The sequence below is a fragment of the Phaseolus vulgaris genome, chromosome 8, assembly GCF_051622355.1.
Source record: "Phaseolus vulgaris cultivar YP4 chromosome 8, ASM5162235v1, whole genome shotgun sequence".
Classification (NCBI taxonomy): Eukaryota; Viridiplantae; Streptophyta; class Magnoliopsida; order Fabales; family Fabaceae; genus Phaseolus; species Phaseolus vulgaris.
This window is the reverse complement of record NC_143505.1, coordinates 13,343,229-13,351,246: the sequence shown is the minus strand read 5'-3', so window position 1 is coordinate 13,351,246 and position 8,018 is coordinate 13,343,229. Positions and strand designations below refer to the sequence as shown.

Below are 8,018 nucleotides of genomic sequence, written 5' to 3'. Positions count from 1 at the left end.
ATTTGTTATACAGGCGTCATTGGCAACTATTGATCATATCTGTTCAAGATCATACCGTTACATGGTTTTGCCTTGCATAAAAAACCTCCTACCTATTTTAAAAACACTATAGATTGGTACGACAGTTTCATTTAACATTTATTATTAATTATATATTATATAATATTATGTATTCTAACATGAAATCTTATTATTTTAGTGTTTACTCTGGATATAATATGTTGTGTGGGAGGAGAACTTCAAACGCACAAAAACTCACTTGGATGTACCTTAAGGTATTTAAAGTATATTTGTTCATTCAATTTAATGTGTTTCACTCATTCATTTAATACATTTATTTTCACATGCAGTCTAGCAGGCAACCTGAAAATTATGAGTGCGGTTATTATGTTATGCAGTGGATGTTGATTATTTTGCAAGCTGAAATTAAGAAAGGTTGGGATCAGGTAATACCTCAATACAATAAACACTTTAAAATTTGAGATTTATTATTCATGCACTAATTCAAAAAAGTTCAAATGTCACAGTTGTTCAACGACCAACACCCGCTAGATTCAGAAGCATTGGAATATGTGAGAACAACATGGTCAAAGTATTTTGTAACCATGTATAAAACTCTAGTATAGATAAATCATTAGAATGACAAATTTTTTCATATATTAGCAAAACTTTTTTGTATAATGTTATAATTTATTGTATGTAATTTTTATATTTAAATTATGATTTTAAATGTTTTTATTTTCTGGAATTGAAAATTTTATGCAGGTTTGAGATTTATTAAAAAAAAAAGTTTTTTTGTTAATCACTACATATAACGACGGTTCTAGTTGGCATTACAACGACGGTTCCTGTGGGAACCGTCTTTAAAAGTCGCTTAATTTTTTCAAAAAAAAAACACAAGTCACCTTTAACTACAACCGTCGTTATAAGTCTTAGTTTTAACGACGGTTCTAGAACCGTCATGAAAAATCTCCATTTTTAACAACGCCCGCAATTACGACGGTTCTGGAACCGTCTTTAAATGTCGATTTTAACCGTAATAATCTACCTTTTTGTACTGGTGTGTATGTGAAATGATTGTTAGTTTTTTTTTTAAATTCGTTGTTATAAAGAATGACTCATTTCAATCATTTTCATACTAAAAGTATCTGCATGGTCTAAATTTTAGACTAGAAACGAGAATCAATTTTGTGTTATAGTACGACGAAAAACATATTTAATGCATATAAAATTTACATTTTGTATTTCTGCTTAGAAACATAATCAGAAGCTCTAACTTTGTTTGTATTAGAAGGATTCCAATAAGTAGCAAAAATGGAAGAAACAAAGTTGAGTTGCTTCAAAGACAAAAGGTGGTCACTCCATGGCATGACAACTTTAGTTACAGGAGGCACCCGTGGCATAGGGTTAGTTTTATTATCTGATGTTCTTTAGTTACTTCCTTGTATTAATCTAATTTCTCTGTTATTGTTATTATTATACTTCTGTTCCATTGTGAATTAGGCTTGCAATTGCAAAAGAATTAGCAGAATTTGGGGCAGTTGTGCATGTATGTGCCCGTAATCAACAAGATATTGATAGATGTGTGGAAGAATGGAATAAAAAGGGATTTCGCATAACAGGGTCGGTGTGCGATCACTACAAGAAAATGATTAAATATAAACCAATTTTTAGAAACCAAAATAATTAGTTGCAATAGTAACTAAATTAGAGACCATTTTATAAACTAAAAAGAAAATTGGTTTTCAAATTAATTTCTATTATTGTTAAGTAGTTTCTAAATTGGTATCTAATTAGCAACCAGGTTTTAACTACCAATTATTTAGTTTCTAAATTTGGTCTCTAAAACCTTGGTTGCTAATTAGATACCAATTTAGAAACTACTTAACAATAATAGAAACCAATTTTTTTTTAGTTTTTAAAATGGTCTCTAATTTAGTTATTATTGCAACTAATTATTTTGGTATCTAAAAATTGGTTTCTATTTCATGATTTTCTTGTAGTGGGTGTACTATATCAGGACCAACGCGAAAATTTGATGAAAAATGTTGCTTCCATTTTTAAAGGAAAGCTCAACATTATGGTAAGATCCTCCTATTTGGATTAAACTCTAAACAAAATTTTACATTATGATTATATTAGCAAGCATTATGCCAACCTTGACTGTCTTCTCATTAGGAAATTAGGTACATTCACCTCTTTCCTGAGTTTGGATATTATTTGATAAGCTAGATCATAATTCATGTGATAGATCAATAAAAATATGATTCGCCTAATTTAAGTCTTAAATAAATTTCTCTACACAACTAACTGGGAAATATACCTATTTTAGCAAACTTCTTCCATGAAGCTAACTTGAAGTCAAGTTACATGCACATTTGATGTTCTGACAAGGGCATTCCTAAAGTTGTGTTTGGACTGGGAAAAGGATATAAGAATTTGAAGGAGTGAATCTAGACTGATTTGGGAGAAAAATGTGAAGAAAGTGATATTGTGTAGACTCATGTATATTAAAGTGAACTTGTGAGTAAATTTTATTGAAATGTGTGAGTGATGTAATAGTTGTGAGAAAATTTTTAATTTTTTTAAAATGTGTAAATATAAGTTTGCAAATTTACTTAATTAATGAAATATGAGATATTTTTATGTAAATTTGAGTTAATTAAATTTTTTGTAAATTATTTTCGGTATTGTTAAATAATTATTTTTATAAAAAATAATACTTAACATTTTTGAAACATGAAAAGGAGTGATGTGGGAATTACCTTCTCTTATATAACATGATATATATGGTTAGATGATTGACTTGATGAGATGTTTTATACAGATAAACAACGCCGGAACAGCTTCAACTAAGAGCGTCCTAGATTATACTGAGAAGATGTAACAACATTAATGGGTACAAATTTTGAGTCATGTTTCAATCTATGTCAACTAGCACACCCACTTCTGAAAGCATCTGGGTGCGGCAACATAGTATTCATATCATCTGTTGCAGGTCTCAAAGCTTTTCCTATTTGTTCTGCTTATGCAGCCTCTAAGGGTACGTTTCCATATCTTTATATCCCTAAAATTAGAAAGTACCGTCATAAATTGGAGTTGCTGAAGATAATCAACATGCTTATATATTACTTTATTCAGGAGCTTTGAATCAATTCACAAAGAACGTAGCTTTGGAGTGGGCAAAGGATAATATTCGTGCAAATGCTGTGGCACCTGGTCCTGTTAAGACTGATCTTTTAGATTCTCTCATGGTATGCATGTATTGTTTGTTGTTAAAATATCAGTGAATCAGTTTAAATAAATAACAAAATTAGTCTTCAAATGAATCAGTGGAAAAATTAGAAACTTGAATAAAAATTTGAGAAAGTTTATAAAAATTTATGAAAAATGATATTAATGAAAAATTTATTAAAATGTAAACTCAAAAGCTCTACATATGTATTGTTGTTGTGATAGGAATGTGCAGATGTGAATAAGAATGTGGTGGAGGCTGTGGTGTCTGAATCACCAATTGGTTGCTTTCCTTTGCCTTCCAGCTGCTTCATACATCACTGGGCAAATCATAACAGTGGATGGGGGTTCCATTATTTAATTTTTTTGCAACCAAAATAAAATAAAATAAATAATACCCAGAACAAAAATCTCTGGACCAACTAGGTTTGTCTGAACTGGGAACTACTTATTGTTATTGCTTGTTTAAAAGCACCCTATTTGAAGGGTTGCTATATTTTTTATAAACTTTTTTTTTTCATTTTTAAGTTAATTTCGAACAGAATTGCATTATTTGGTTTCTTTTTTATGCTTAACTTTACTGCTTGTCCATTATTTACTCCAACTTTGTACTTCCATTAGTTATTTTGGCACCCATATTTTATGTAAAAATAAGTTTTAATCTGGTAAATAATACATTATAAATTATAAATTTGAAAGTTTTTTTAATTCATAAAAATTTCCGAAGTATGTAATCAGGGTTGGTTATTAATTCAGAATTTATTATTATTAATTCTGATTTTATTATCCTTAAACTATTTTATCGTTATTATTGCATTAATGGTCAATTTAAAGGCTTGTTAGTATTTCTATTTTATAGCTTCCAGTAATTGTAATTTTATTATATATATATATATATATATATATATATTATGGAAGTAAATCAAAATGAATAAGATCAGTTCAACCATTTTGCAATCTTGTGCAATTACCTTCAATTAGTTTTCTACAACCTTTTGCATTCTCTTATTTCCTTCAATTAGTTCCTACAACTGGTATCAAAGCCAGTTTGTTATCATGAACTCTACCCAATTATCAGTCTCTATCGATGGAAAAAATTACAGTCGGTGGTGTGTGCAAATGAGAGTTTTGTTTGATTATCATGAGTTATGGGATGTCGTTGAGAGTGGAGTGTTTGCATTAGCTGCTAATGCAACTGAGGCGCAACGAGTAGCGCATCGTGATCAGAAGAAAAAGGACAATAAGGCTTTGTATCTCATCCATCAAAGGATGAATGACGAGACGTTTGAGCAAATAGAAGGAGCAACAACTGCATGCAAGTGATGCTTGGATCATTTTTGTCAACCAATTATAAAGGTGATGACAAGATCAAGAGGGTGTGTCTTCAAACCCTAAGACGCCAATATGAACTACTGCAGATGAAAACCACAGAGATTATTGATGTCTATATAAATAATCTTGCCTTGACAAATCAAATGAAGACCAATGGTGAAACACATTCGGAGCAGGCAAAGGTTTGAGATCTTTAACTCCCAGATTTGAATATGTTGTTGCCGCAATTGAAGAGGCCAATGACATTTCAAAAATGACAGTAAGGTTATTGTCTGGTTCCCTACGAGCGCATGAGCAGCAGATGAATGACAATAATATTGAAAAACCAATTGAACAGGCTTTACAAGCACAAGCCTCAATTGGTAGCTCCTATCGTAAACACGGTAGTTCACGAGGTAGAGGACGGGGACATGGTGGTAGCTATTCCAGCAAAGATCGTGGTGGCCAGAATCATGGAGGCGCTAAGCAAAACAACATTGGTTCCAATCACATTCCAAGTTCAAATAACTCTTGGCGCGGAGAACGTGGTCGCGGTGAACGTGGAGACATTTATAATAAATCAAATGTTGAGTGTTATAATTGCCATAAACACGGCCATTATGCAAATGAGTGCAAATCAAAAGGTGATAATCATGCTGCCAATTGTGCTCAAGAAGATAGTAATCAAGAACAAGATGAAGAGGATCATGCAGTACTAATGACAACCACATCAAATGAAACTCCAAACAATCATACTTGGTATTTGGATACAGGTTGCACGAATCATATGTGTGGTCAGAAGGAGCTGTTTGTAGATTTGGATGACTCATTTCGCACAAAAGTGAAATTCGGAGATGGCAGGTTCGTTCCGGTGACTAGAAAAGGGTGAATTCTTATCACATTGAAGAATGGTGATTACAGGTACATCTATGATGTTTTTATGTACCTGATATGAAAAGTAATTTGTTGACTGTGGGACAGCTGGCCGAAAAGGGTTATGTGATGCACATAGTTGAAAATAAATTCTCAATTTTTGATAAAAAAAAAGGTAATTTGATTCTTAAAACCTTTTTATCAAAAAACCGCATGTTTCTAGTAGATATTCATATGGGTGATTTCAAGTGCTTGAATGAAATAATGAATAATGAATCGTGGTTGTGGCATTTACGCTTTGTGCACTTAAATTTTCAGAGTTTGGAAAATCTCTCCAAACGAAATTTAGTGAATGGTTTACCCCATATTCATTACCCTGATCAATTGTGTGAGGCTTGCATTTTTGGAAAGAATCATAGGATACCATTTGTTAAGGAGCCTTGGTGTGCAAAATTTCATTTGGAGCTTGTTCATACAGATGTTTGTGACCGATGAACATATCATCAGTTGGAGGTAATAAGTATTTTTTAACCTTTATTGGTGATTTTTCTAGGAAAACCTGGATTTATCTATTGAAAAAGCAAGGACGAGGTATTCCACTGCTTTAAAATATTTAAAGCATTTGTTGAAAGACAGAGTGACAGACAAATTGAGATGATGCGTAGTGATGGAGGAGGTGAGTACAAGTCTAATGAGTTCAAGAGGCACTGTGAAAAACTTGGGTTGCAACATAACATAACATGTCCCTACACACCTCAACACAACGGAGTTGCCGAGAGAAAGAATAGAACAATCATGGACATGGCGAGGAGCATGCTTAAAGCGAAAGGTATGCCAAATTATTTTTGGGTTGAGGCCGTAACATGTGCGGTATATTTGATAAACAGATCACCCACTCGGAGTGTTCCTAACACAACTCCGATTGAGGCATGGAGCGGATTCAAACCCAATGTGCAACACTTGAAGGTATTTGGGTCAATTACTTATGCTCATGTCCCCAAGACAGCAAGATCAAAGTTGGATGATAAGGCAGTGAAGGCCATTTTCATTGGATATAAGCATGGAGGATACAAATTGTACAATTCAATGACAAAGAAGGTCATTATCAGTCGTGATGTTACATTTGCCGAAGATGAGGAATGGCAATGGAATGCACAACTGAAATGGATTCGGAAAAATGATATATTTACATTTTGAATGATGATGTGGAAGATGAAGTCACTCTTGAAGCACCTACAGTTCAACGTGAAGCACTTGTAGTTCAACCCTGAAGTTGTAATTCAACCTAAAGTTGTAATTCAACCTGAAGTTGTAATTCAACCTGAAGTTGCAGCTCCAATTGCAACTATGATGGAGCGACCAAGAAGGCAGCAACGACAACATGTACACCTTCAAGATTGCAGAGTAAATCTTGATGATGAAGTTGGTGATAATGGAGATTTAGTTCATTTTGCTTTTCTTGCAGATTCAGAACCCGTGAGACTTGCAAATGTCATTCAACACCCCAAATGGCAAAAGGCTATGAATGAAGAATTGATGTCGATTGAGAAAAACAATATCATGACTCAAATTGGTTTTAATCTAGAAATTCCAATTAAGATTAATTGCATATGCTTCCATCAAATTAAGAGATTTGTTGGACATAAAGGTTGTTCCAAATCAGAATTAAGAGAGGATGTTGGTTATTAATTCATATTAAATAAATCAAAATGAATAAGATCACTTCAGCGATTTTGCAATCTTGTGCAATTACCTTCAATTAGTTTTTACAACATTTTACCTTCTCTTTTCCCTTCAATTAATTCCTACAATCAAAATATATTTTATGAAAAAATATATTTTAAAATGTATTTTTCTCAAAATTCAGTAAAAACTTTCAGATATTATGTACTCTATAATGTGTTTTTTTAAATAATTATTTCCAAATTTTATTAATCTAAAAAATTCTCAAATCATAATTACTGAATTATGTAATTTGAAATATATACTTTTTAAAAATAGGTTCTGAATCAAAAAATTCATAATATAAATTTACATATAAATTGAATAATTTATAACGTTTCACTCTATTAAAAAATAACTTATGAATTATGAATTACGAAAAGTATACCAACGTTTCAATTAATTATTATGAATTGTGTAATAACTTAATTAAACAATTCAAAATATATTGTGAAATTAATTAATTTAAATAATAAATTAAAAAGTAAAATAGATTATATAAGTACACGAAATGGTGAGGCAAAGTTTTAACTCAATCATATCCTATGTAGCACAGATACGGATACGGATACTGACACGACACAGACACTGACACGACACGGATACGGACACGGAGATAGATATAATCTCTAAAATGAAGGACACGGGGACACTGATCTATATATTATATAATTTTGAATTATATAAATTGAAAATAAATATTTATGTGTAAAAATATGTTTCAGATTCTTTTGAGAGCAGGAAGATATTTTTCATGACTGGTTCAAAAGAATTTGTTCCTTATTTTTATAATCATAATAAAAATTTATACAATAAAATTGAGTTTTTAGAAAATTATTGTATTTATACATTTTAAAATTGTATTAAAACCGTGCTAG

General features: G+C 31.6%; 1 pseudogene; it reads left to right on the top strand.

Moving 5' to 3' along the window:
- Positions 1–1,314: 1,314 nt before the first annotated feature.
- Positions 1,315–3,595, top strand: LOC137824391 (tropinone reductase homolog; annotated as a pseudogene).
- The last annotated feature ends 4,423 nt before the right edge of the window (positions 3,596–8,018 follow it).